The following is a 13,003-nucleotide window of genomic DNA, read 5'->3' as shown; positions in this document are numbered from 1 at the left end:
TCAATCAGGGCTTTAAGTGCTCCGTCTGTCCTTAAAAGAGCACAATAACACTGGCGTGAGAGGTTGGCTGCTGTGACACATAGTTCACCCGTTGTCGTCATTGATTTCTCATTAGTTAGGCCCTCAGGAGTCTGCAAGCTATCACTTGGATCAGATCTGTCGCGTTCAATTAAAAGCCTTTTTTAAAAATGGCCTGGCTTTTTCATACCTCATCTCCACGCTATGGCCTTTTGTGCGCAAAGATTCCCTTTGTCTATTGTGTGAGCCGCTGCTGTCGCCTCTTTGTGGTCGTGGATGCTTTAATGTCGGCTGCTGTATTTAGAAACAAGTAAGGAGTTGTCTGAGGGTGTGGCGTTGACTGGGTCTGATTATAGCCCTCCCTCTGTCTCACACACACACACACACCTTATGACAACGGCTTCCTTGTGTTTCTGGACGCCGTCTCGAGCAAAAAAACACCTTCCCCCTGGAGACAACCGCAGAGCACCTTCCACATCAGCCTGCCAGCCTTTGAAACAACTGTACGAGACAATTTTCTCCCAGCCGCGGCAAGCCATTAAAGGCTACATGACAAATAAGTGTGGTAATAGCATGTAGACTCTGAACAGGCCAGCCCTCGTACAGTGGTAATAATGGCCGGATCACATGTACAATGGGCAGCAGTGAGAAATTCACTTAGCAGGGGATCTGCTGGCCCCCTCCCCTTTTCTCACATCCAGTAACACACACTCACATACACACAGAATTACTATGACGACCCTATTAGAGTGGCCATAATGGCAGAACAAAGTGGTGACAGTCAGATGGCTGGACTGGAGGTGTTGAGAAGGCGCTGACTGAGGTGTTGATAAGTGTGTGAGTCCATACCTGCCTGGCTATCTGCAGAGGATTTGTTTAGCGTCAGCAGAAGAAAAAAAAAAGTATATGCTGGCTGAGCTCACAGTTTTTTCTGCTCCCTGTTGTGTTTTAAAGCATTAAACTGGCATTTCCAATATTTCAGCCATCACTGGTCATCCACCAGTTCTTCTGTGAGTTCATGAGAAAGGCCAGGGCAGGGTCGTTGTCTTGTGTCCAACCGACAGAGAGAAAGGGATGATGGGTGGCAGGATGTCCGTCAGAGCCAATTATGTTTAATGAGATGCGGAGTCACCAGAGCTCCTGAGAGCTGCCAGATGACACAGAAAGCCTCTATGTGGCCGGAATAGATCCAGAATGCTGCACTGAACATTATATACTGGGTGGGGATCTGCAGCACGTCATGGCTAACACTGATGACATTTGCTCAGTGGGTTATTGCAGTAATCATAGTTCAACTTAATGGTTTTTATGGACAAAAAAAAGATCAGAATCTTACATCAGTGCTTAAATCGGTCAGAAACTACAGCTTCGCCTCCAACACTTCTCCACTTGTAGTGATTCACGTCCTCTCACATCCTCATTTCTCTGCATAATCCTTTGACACTCGTAGAGATGCATAATTAGATATGTTGATTTCAAAACAATATGCTTGGCTAACTGGAGCTGAATACCCTGCGGCCAAATACAAGTAAAGGGACACAGGAGGCTGACAGATCTAAATTGATCTATGATGAAAGGAGCAGAGCAGTACAGTATCTGTGGTTACAATGGGCAGCAGAGAGATAGGCATCTCCATTCAGATCCCACTGTAGCAGCTGTAAAGAGGCTGATATGCACATTAAAAGGGTCTGGCCCGGGCCGACACGCCTGACCAAAGCCACGTTACATAACACAAGGCTGGTTGGTGGTTTACGAGCATTGCGAGGGAGATTGCAGGAAGGAAAGTCTGGTCATTGCAACTCTGTTATCAGAGAGTGGAGGTATTTGGATGCGGGTGACTGAGAATGATAGAGAGAAAATGAAAAGGAGAGATGAATACTCACGCAAGGTCCAAGAATAACGACAATTCTCTTCACTGACATACAGATTGATTGTCTGAGGAGACCAAACCTGTTTCCTATCATATGTTGCTTATCAGTTCATTAGTCCATGTGACAGATAGGGTTGCTGGTGTTATGCAAAATATGCTCACCTTGTTTCTCTGTCTAAGCAGATAAACTGGCTGAGAACCTAAGAGCAGGAAATCTTTCAGGTCAGGGGGCACCTAATACATCTTCATAGGACTACTAATCCAAATTCAATAAGAATGTATCCCAATGAAGTGGATTAATCCTGAATTAGATCCATGTATGGTGGCTAAACAGTAAAACTACAGTAAAACCTGATAATAAAATAAAGAATCACACTTAAATATTCTGTGTAAATTTGTGGTGAAGTGGGGCTGTGAAACCCTTCCTCATTCACAGTGAAAATACCACACCTTATTTAGTGCAGTGAAACCTATGAGCCATACAGGAGAATGTCTAAAGTTTGATTTATAGTTTCTGTGTCTGTGTGTCCGCTAGAGTCCGTGTGACATAAAATCTGTCATCTGCCCAGATTCCAGAGGATCCACATGGATGTACCTACAAATACAAGAAATACAAGAAGTCCAAGTAGCAGACATCCAATGTAGTATAAACTCAGTGCGCGTTCACTGTCCACGTCTAATTTTGGACTTAATCTATGGCTTAATTGTTTTAAAGCTATTTAGTATTCCTTCTCCATAAAGTTGGGGGGACTCACAAGAGACAGATTTTCTTAAAAATGGGTAAAATCAAAGCAGTAGAGTCCTAGATATTCCTAATCTTAGTCCCTAGTATTGCTCAAGCTCCAAAAACACTACATTTCTTATAATCCAACTTTATAGCATTGTTTAGTTTGTAAAGCAGGCTTTCTATTAAAAATATGAAGTCTCAAGCTTTTAATTTAAGTGAAATACTCATATAATCAAATAATAAAATGATTTGATCTGACCCCTAAAAGGTCCACGAACCACTGCTTGGGAAACCCTCGAGTTGCCGTTGATTTGACCATACATTTAGATATACTTTGCATGGATCCTCTGTATTCAGTGTTGCACCGAAGCACACGGCCACCCCCCCTCTGTGTGTCCGTGGGAAGGAGGAGTTTAACCCCACATTGTCTGGGAGGAGCCCGCAGTCTCTTGGCGCTGCGTCCCAGGAACATTTGGTCTGGAAACAGAGGAACCGTGGAAGTACGCTCCAAGAAAATCCAATTTTTTATGTTTCTATTAAATGCAACACCGTTATATTAAGCCCTTGCGGAGAGGGGGAGACCGTGAATACTGCGAGAAGTATGTTTTATCAGAGGAAACACTAGCCGGTAAGTTGCAAGCGAACTTCTTTCCCAGTCACGTTGGCTTTAAAGGACTCCGTTCATGTCTGTGTGTGTGCGCGCTTTGTCCGCTGCGACACCTAAACGCGCCTTTAATCGGGATATTCACACAAAGTTTGTATGTGAAACAAAAGTTTGAGGATGTGTGTGTAATATGCGGCATTAATTTCCCCGGTGGCTTCCCATTGGTTGTTGTGAGTAGTAAATCTGGCTGCTGCAGCTGGGGCTGAACTCATCTTCCTGCAGAAACATGTGATTGTCCTGTTGTCACTGATTAGAATTGTTCCATGGTGAAAGGCGTTTTATTGGGTATAAAAAGTACAGAGTAGTCATTCATCCATGTGTGTTACAGACAGACTCTTCCTTTATCTTTATACTAATCGGATATTTAAACTGTCCCTTTAATCATTAGGAATCATTTAATCCATTATTGAGCCTTTTGAGACATTAATTTGGTATGATAAATAAAATAAATTGCACCCTGTCAGTATGCTCAGCCTTTGGACTTAATTATAACACCACGCCAAAGGTATTTGGGTGTCATTCCATTGACACAATAGATCACTTGAGTGTGGAGATGATCCCCATGTAGCCCTCAGCAGTGTCAGAGAGGCTGCTTATTGCTTCCCTTTCTTCCTTCTGATTTATGAACCTAGAGATTGGGAGCATGGGCCATTCCACTAAATGTTGGGGTATTTTCTGCTGTTGTGTTTGGGCTGTGATTTATTCTTTAGCTTGTATTGTTGTTTGGCCGTGTGCTGGGGTGGAAGGGCTCTGTAGCCACATATAGAGGTAACAAAAGGGCCCCGGCACCCCTGGGGTGAAGGGCCTGCCCAGAGCAAACAGATCCACAGAGCAGGAGGGAAGGGCCGGGCATGCCTTTTGGGATGGTGGGCCCTCTGTTATGGAAACCCATACGGGAAGGTGTCAGTCTGACTGTCCCGCTACCTTTGCTCGCTGCTAATGAGGGTTGTAATAAAAAAAACACAGACTAATGTTTGACTTACAGAGGCTGGACCGATCATTGATCTGTCTGAAGGCTCTGGCTGTCCAATATTCGTGCAGCCGTATCTTGGTGAAGTTCATTATTAAGGAAATGTAATATTTTAATGGTAATTAGTGTGATTAATGATTATTGAATGATGTATAAGATAACTGAACGCACTGTAAATGATTACTAATCATTTACTTGGGGTCATTTTTAACAAAGAAATAAGCTGAGCCCAACATGAGCACAGGGGAAAAGAATGTCTTCCGTTTATTTTTCTGGAGGGGGAACATGCTGTGTGATTGGTTTATATTTCATCTGGCCTTTCAGCCCTCCCCTGCCTGTTTAATGGACTATACAGAAATGGTTATTTACTTGCATAATTGCTGTTGTTCTCATGTGTACATTCTGTTTCTTTTTGCTTTTTGAGATCAGTAACAAGATCGCCGGGTCAGAAGCCGGGGCACCACATGCATGTTTTTGCCTTTTTTTTTTTTTTTTGCGGTTCACATTTTTGTGGCAAAGAAATCTTCAACCACCAGGAAAATTCTGTATTCTGTTTTTCCCTGGGTTGGGACGGGGTCTTGAACCAGAATGATACTGATTGAGTGTGGCCTGTAATTTCCTTTAAGTGGAAATCATTTTGCTTTTTCGCTGTTTCCCTTTCCCCCTTTCCAGGACTGTCAGTTGTCAGAGTTGTTTACCAGTGACAAAAGAGAAATGTAATGCTACCCCCTCTCTGGGTGGCACAGAGTTGCTTCACAGACAGCTACAGCTCATCTCTTGCCTAATTTAAGTAGAAGGGCTCAGTAACATCATGAAACGGTGACATAATTACCAGGAACTTCCCTCATGAAGCAGTCTGTTTGGAAGTCAGTTGATAAACAGTGTGTAGCCTTGTGGTGTTATGTAAAGAGGAGACAATTTAATGTTGTGGAAAAATGACTTTTCTTGTCATTGATACTTTAAAGGCTCTGTGTGAAAAGCAACTTTCGTCAAGTGAGAAACTTGGAACTGCTCTCCTCTCCGCGGGCCTTTTGGACGGCTGTGTGTGAATGCCCGTCATCGTTCATTCTGAAGTGCTTGCACACTGGCCGAGAAACGCCAATGTTTCATGTCTTCTTCCTGCACATTTTTCTCCATATAAGGTGGCGTGCATGTGACTTATCAGGCATGGGTAACATCTGTGCTTATTGTCACACGGGAATGAAGGCCTTTTACTGTCTCTAGGTAGAGAGGCACTGCAGGGGGAAACCACAGGGGCTCCAGATGACTGGTGCATCTTCTACACAAAAGGGATTTGAGGTGGATCAAATTAACAACAACAGAAACGTTCTCTTTTTGTCCGTTTCACAGCAAATTCACTCCCTCGATAACAATGAAATGTCCTTTCGAGCCTTCCGTTTGAGTGCAGACGGTCCAGCCAGGCGAGCATAATGGTGGCCTGTATGTTTCTATTTCTTACTTTTGTGGTTGAGATTATATTTGGCTTTCAAAGTGTTTGCTGGTAGTGTACAGCCAGCAGCGTCTGGAGTGGTTGCTATAAAAAGCAGGTGAACTAAAAGCTGGTGTTGACAGCATCTTGGCCGAGACTTCTCATTTGCTACCACGCTCACCGAAGATGCCAACCCAAAGGCACAACGTGGCTGGCTTTGACTCTGCACACAACTACGGGTCGAAGAGCTATCACCAACATAACAGTGACATTACTGGTCCTGTCTTTCACTGGCAGTTTGGACAGAGTAATAACTTAACCCTGTGACTAAAAAAACTGCCAAAAAAGAGAGTACCTTGTGTGCTGCATAATTCAGTGATTCTGAATTTAGCTTTTTTTTGCTGTGGCCACTGGGCTGGCGGACACACACACACACACGCCCATGCACTTTGAGGGATTTGTTCAGTCAGCTGCACTTTGTGTATCAGCTCCAACACGAGATCCACTGCTCTGCTGCACAAACAGGAACCTTCTGTCCAGCTCAGCAGAGTGACGTGGTCTCATCTAGCTGAACCGATGCGCCCATTCATGCCCCTCTTAGCAGCCACGAACCTTTGAGGAGATTAATGCACAGGTCTAAATTGAATTGCACTCCTTCTGGGTCACCTGCTAAAGAATGGCTTGTAAGGTTTACAAAGAAAATGAAGATTAAATGGTGGCTGTGCTTGAACAATGTATCAAAGAGGTATCCAATTAGGAGTTGCAGATGGTTAGGATGCTGGTGAAGAAGGAAGTGAGGAAGCTCTTAAACAGTGCCAGACGACTTTACTTGTGATCAAGACTTTCATTAACCCCAAAGAAATAACTGCAAGACATGCCATTACCATTCTTTTATTGATGGTCATTAATCAGATGGCGGATGGTGCACATGAGGCAAAAAGCCCCCATGGCAGCAATTGAGTAGTAGTGCATGTAATTCCTTTAAGCCTACCAGACGGCATACAATATTTCAGTCTGGAAGATGTGCTGTCTCAGCACTTTGAACCTCACCAAGTGAATTACAAGCTGTGGATATACAAGAAGTGGTTTGATTATCAAAATGTATGAACAATGAGGTGAAGAGGACTATTGGGTACAGAAGCTATTTGATGGTGTATTGATCTGCATATGGGACTTGATATCTTGACAATCCAGCCGCTGTGGAGAACCCAGTTGGAGCGTGTGTTTGTGATCTTTCAAGCTCAAAGCATATTCTTTCAGCACATTGCTGCTGTGTGTAAAATACTATTTGATCCTTTGATTATGAATTCAAGCTGGAAACAGTCATGTTGCATCACGTCTCTGCTGTGTGCAATAGTCTGTATTTACATGATGTTTGGGTTTCGTCAAAAGGCACGTGTTGGCACATTCTTCAGGCAATCAACATCCCTGTTTCTATGGAAATACCCCATTCTGCAACCCCCCTCTCATCATCTCTAAGCTTACTTACCGGTCAATCCTTATAACAATAGAAATTGTGATTGATCTGCCCTACCTCGGCCCAGTAGCCAGAAGGTCTCACTTACTATCCTTGCCCTATTGGAAAGGCAAACACAGCTGGTGCTACCGGCCAAAGTGCTTGATGCTTGGGTGTTCAGTTGGCACCATGTGTCTTGTGTTGCCCCCATGATGGATGGAGCAAATTCATGGTACACATTTACTCCAGCACATCCCACCTGCTCATCAGTGGGTGGAGATTGACTATCTTATTGTTTCTGATGAAAGCTAGGAAGCCCACCCTATTCTGATGTAAATTGTACACGAACTCAAGCTAGGCGATTGATTCTGCTAATATATTCAGAATCATCTGTTTAATAATCAAAGCTGTGTTCATCTCTTTGAACTGCATCGTGTTAATTGTGTCAGATCTCTTTGCTTTTTATAGTTAATTTGCGATAACAAATTTCTGCATACTGATTAGTATCCCACCACAGGACATTCTTCTGAAACGTGAAAAATAATAAATCTTAGTACTGCACAGTTATGACGATTAGATGGGAAAGAGTCTTGTGATGTGCACAAATCCATCACTGACCACATGTGGATTCAATTGTCCAATAGTCCATCCATCATAGTCTACCATACCTAGCTCCCATATATCAGTCTTCGCAGCACAAAATTGCTACAACTCTGGAATCTCACAAGATATTGATGTTGTTTCCCGTCTTTTGCCTGCTCAGAAGCTCGCTCCACTGAACTGCATGGGACATGACGTGCCCATAACTGCACAGTTTCCTGGGCTTTGTGACAGACGTGAAGTGCTTTGGAGGCTCTTTGGCAGCCATTCTATTCGTGTTATGTTGAGGAACATTTTCAGGCTCATTAGCACTCTTTCCCCTGTCCAGCCCCCTCCCCGCTTTAGCAGTCGGTGGTTTGATCTCCGGGCAAGATAAGCTCTTTTCTCCACTTCTCAGTCTCCAGGCCTTGTCATGTTAGTTCAGTCATTTGGCGTGCAGCCAATGTAAACAGAAACAGGTTCCTGATTGCTTTAGGTCACCAGCAATCCTGGCATCCACTCAGTGAACATGCTCAATTAAAGCTTTCTTGAAAATCTTTTTCTCCAAAGACTTAAACGTATCCAAATAACCTGTTTCCTGGGGCGATATTATCGTCAAGGCTTATTTGGCTCACAGGGCTCAGCTGTCAAAAGGAAAAAGATATGTGAGTGAGACTCATTGTGAAACATGTCAAGATTAAGAGCGAAGAAACAGTAGTTGTTAGGACACTTTATCAGTTTCATCCATTTTGGCAGCCTACGCCTGTGTGAAATTGCAGCTAAATGTTATATTATGCATCACATCCTCAATGTAAAGGAGACGCCAAGTGGTGTATTGGCCAGGCGGCAGTAGGAAAACCTGTGTGGGCTTGCTTATTTTTACGGCACCCTCTGCATGCCCGAAGATCCATTTCTCACTATGATCAACTTGGGTTTCCTCATCGCCCAGATAAGTCTAACTTCACTTTTCTCTGTTCTGCTAGCGCCAAGACATGATCTCTGCTTGGCTGTTGCATAAGAGCTGTTTAACCCAGGGTTCATTCACTTTGGCCCAGGGGGAACAAATTGCCAACATTGCCTGGCTAGCTCTCAATGCCACCTTGGCTGCACAGCTGGGCTCGGGTGGTTTTTCACAGTTGATGGGCACAGGTGCAAAGGCAGGTGCAAAGGCCTGTCTAAACTCTTCTACCCAGTAATCCTTGTACAAACCATAAGAGAAACCTTTTCAGAAAAACAGGATTTTCTTCCACTTTACCTTCAGGAGCTGGTGTGTCTTTTATACACTGGTGCTGTTTAGTTTGTGCCATCAAACATGCCATCAACTCACCCCTGACAAAATACACAAGGGCACCACATTTATATAAAGTAAAGAAGGACAGTGTTATTGCTGGTACGTTCCTCCGTGGGTTGATGCTAAGTCAAGCAGATTACACAGAGTGCAGGTCACTGCTCAGCTTGTTGCAACCTGGGACAGTCCTGCAATATTAATACACCTTCTTCCTCAAGCGATGTTACAGCAGATGCCACCAGGTTTTTATAAATGCCGCTTTTTAAAGATTTTAGCAGTCTCGTCAAGGTGGGTTCACATTCATGTCAGAGGATTATTAAAATTTGCCACTTAAAGAAGCAGGGATGGAAGACAAACTAGTCCACCAGGCTGCTGTAAACACAGCAGACACGTGTGTGTGTGTACAGAGGACACCACAGGCAATTAATAGTCTCTGACATTCAACTGTCATTGAAGAAACTGGCTCCTAATTTGTCTGCAGCTCAATCCTAATGTTATTAAAGGTGCTGGAGCCAAGAAAGCGAACCTCTTGGTTTATGGACTCCCACTGATATGGTCTTGGTTACTCTGTCAAAGCACTACTGCTTTGATCCAAAAAAGGTTATCAGAGGGCCAGCGCTATATAGCGTGTTTTAGGATTTGTTTTTAACCTTTTGACAGAGCCAGGTTAGCTGTTTGACCCTGTTTCCAGTCTTTATGCTTACCGGTCTCCTAGCTCCAGCTTTATTTTTACCATACAGACATGAGAGTGGCATCAATCTTATCATGTAACTAGGCACAAAATCTTATATGCACATTTCCTGAAGTGTTGACATATTCCTTTAAAGGGCTAAATATTATTATAACCACAGCTTGTGAGAACATCTTTTGCACATAGAATAGGACATACAAGTCTAGATATTCTGAATACTGCTAAATTAAAGCTGCATTTACATGGCCATGACTTGGCCTTTGATTAGACTTCCTCCTAGACCTTACCTTTCTCTACATCTATGCCATGGCTAGGACAATATAGGTCATCTCACTCAGCCCCTCACACCTCCCTCGTGGTTTGACCCACTCAACAGGACCATTGTTGGCTTTTCCAGATGGATCTCCCTGAATACGAATGATGTGTGAGCGTGCAGTGTCTACAATTTAGACTGACTGTGTGGCAAAAGGGGAACGACTGACTCACATCTACAAGGGATGTGCATATCCTGTGTGTGTGCTTATAAGAAAATCACTGCTGAAGTATGTGGGGCCACTGTGGCGCACATGTTGAATAGCAGCTCCTCTTCTTGCATTCTTTCTAGCTGAATAACAAGAACTCGGCATAACTCTCTCAAGGCCTTCATCATCTATGTTGATGGAATAGCTGTGTGTGAACCGCCTGTTGGCTTCAACACAGTGAGAGTTTTTATCTTGATCTGCTTTCGTGGTAGGAATCCTGCTGCCTAATCAAAGAGAAAGAAATCACCTCTCTGAGATGTTGCATTTTTCTACATCCACCACCCTTTTATATACTCATTGATATTCGCTTGGCATATGACAGGATCTGGTGTAAAGTGAATGTGTACAGCGGTGAAGTCATTCATTATAAATCATTTCCCCTTTGGAGAGTGAAATCATTTATTCACAGTCTTATGAGGTTAGTGATCCAAGGAGCACGCCCTGACTGGTGACTAATATGTTGTCACTCAACTCGCAGACATGCACTGGATGCACTTTGGTGTCTAGGTTATTGCAACTCATCTTTTGTGTCAATACAAACAAGTCCTAGAAAGCTGAATTTCACCTTTTTTTTGCCTTAGGTGTGGATGCTCGAGCTTAGGTACATCAGGGATTGCCAATTTCCTCAGTCCAAATCAGTTTCTGCCTGGCAAAGACTCCAACTGTAAAATAATGACTTTAATAACTATGATACTTTCTTGAAGTTATTTTGAAAACCATCCTTGTCTCTTTAGGCGCTCGTCCTGCTCCTCAGTAGTAATTTTCTGTGTGTGCGAGCGAGTGGTTTTGTCTCCAGCGGCAAGCCATGTGGTCTGCTCGCGTGGAGAAATCGGCCTCACTGGAAACTTGTGGTCGTTTTTTTTATATACTAATAACAATATTATACAGTGCATAGGTTCATACTGGCAGGCCCGGGCTTAAACTAATAATAACAATGTCGAGAAACTCTAGGAACTGGGGTTTCCTGATAGTTAAGATGATTTTTACAGTTCAAGGAGCTGAGTGAAAGCTGTACTTTAACAGTCATGTTGTATTACAAGACTCATGTGTCATATCGCTCTGTGTCTTTTCCCTTCGCTCCATGAATTGTATGTTCATTTGTCCTGTAGCTGATGAAATTTTAATTAAGAAACCTTAATGAACACATTTCAACCTTTTTGTTTTTCCTTGGCATACACAACACTTAATTGGTCCTTAAGTAGGCCATTAGTCAGTGGGCAGCTTTTCTGAAATGATGACTATATATATGTGTGTGTGTGTCTTAAGGGGGAGTTGTTCATGTTTGGTCCCAGACATGCCTGCTGCTTTTGCTAATCATGCTATCATACAGTGCCACAGGCTTTTTTTTTTTCTAAGCCAGCAAGTATTTTAACAAGCTTGGAAGACTGCGCTCATTCTTTCCGATCTTTTACCAGCATCCATATCGTCAAGCTTAATGTCTGGGCTTTCTGGCAAGCCATGCAGTGCGCTTTGGCTAGCCACAGGAGTCCAAGGCCAAGATACATTCATACATAGCATGAAAAATGTTGAACAAGTTCAGAATCATCTTCTACATGCTGTGTGCAGGGGTACATCAGAGCCCCTTTGATGTAGCCCGAGACAAAACAGCCTCACAGACTGTGCAGACAAGTCAGATCAGGTTAGATTGTTCAAACTGCTATATACCTCTGTGGTCATTATTGCTGTTTAAAGTGGGTTGCAGTGCATGGGTATTGTCAAAGCATCCTGTTCCCTATTCTTTTGTTATTATCCAGCCCGGGTGCGTTCTCTTGATCATTCAGGAGTCGGATAATCTGTGGGATTTCTCGCTTTCTCCGGCAACTTACTCTGCGCCTTTTCTCCTCTCTTTTTTTCATACCTTTCTCTCAGTGGGTGTGGGGTGGAACAGTTGCTCTCTATATCTCCGCCACTAATGAGAGAAACAGTGGATGGTTTGTAGTTAGCTGCTTGCCTCAAGGGTTAAGTATCCATCTCCATTCCCTCTAAGCCCCCCCCTGCTTAGGAGGAGAAGGCTGTGAATAAATACCACCCTTGTCTTCTCATAATGGAACAGCTTGACCTCCCGTGACCTCCGCTGGTCGGAGCATCTGCCTGTCGATTCCACCAGCCCATCCTACGGGACATCACCGGGCTGTTGCGTCTGCCCCTGAGCAGTAATTCAGTTGCTCAAGGAATTGATTTTACAGAATAAAAATTATGGACAGGCCTATAATTTTTCAGAGTGACAAAAGAATCCTGTCAGCTGGAATTTGCTGTTGATTTACAATCTGTAATCGTGTGAAAGTACTTGTTTCTTTCAGTGCGCTGTGCATGACGACTGCATAATGAGCACGGCCCTCATCGGCATTCTTGAGCCTCCCTATATGGATGGGATAATAACGAGGTTGGCAGAGGCCTTAATTTAATCGTGTCGGTTAAAGCGGTGCACATGTGGCACAGCTGCTAGTGCTTAACCGAGTCTTTGCCATGCCCTTAGATGAGGTGCCATTCCGTGCCCGCGATGGCTGGTTTCTGTGTTATCAGTCCTTATGAACCACATTCCTCAGTGAAAAGGCTTTGCAGAGCAGGACAAAGGAGTTTGTTCTGCAAAGATTTGTCTGTGACTTTTCTGCGGCAATCGAATTCGCTCACGTGCCCCTGCATCCGCGTGACTAGAGAAACTGGTTTAGGTGTTTTCCTTGCTGCCAGCACAGGTCAGTCTTTCTTGTTGCGTTTATTTAACTTTCCCAGCTAAACACAGTGGACCTCGAGTGCTTTTGTCGAGCACCTGTTTTTCCTGTTTCTTGTACC

General features: G+C 43.7%; 1 protein-coding gene across 3 annotated transcripts in view; it reads left to right on the top strand.

Moving 5' to 3' along the window:
* tiam2a (TIAM Rac1 associated GEF 2a) overlaps positions 1 to 13,003 on the top strand; it is a 96,290-nt gene that overhangs the window by 18,288 nt on the left and 64,999 nt on the right. For 2 of the 3 annotated variants that reach the window (XM_035674763.1, XM_035674759.1), the window contains exon 1: positions 3,060 to 3,243. The exons of the other annotated variant lie outside the window; for it this stretch is intronic. The gene's annotated coding sequence lies outside the window, so the exon portion shown is untranslated. Of the gene's footprint in view, positions 1 to 3,059; positions 3,244 to 13,003 lie in introns of those variants that run through there. 3 annotated transcript variants of the gene reach the window in all.

The sequence above is a fragment of the Morone saxatilis genome, unplaced genomic scaffold (genome assembly GCF_004916995.1).
Source record: "Morone saxatilis isolate NCDOM2014 unplaced genomic scaffold, NCSU_SB_2.0 Contig3, whole genome shotgun sequence".
NCBI classification, from domain to species: Eukaryota; Metazoa; Chordata; class Actinopteri; family Moronidae; genus Morone; species Morone saxatilis.
The sequence above is the reverse complement of the archived record's forward strand: the minus strand, read 5'-3'. Positions and strand labels throughout refer to the sequence as shown.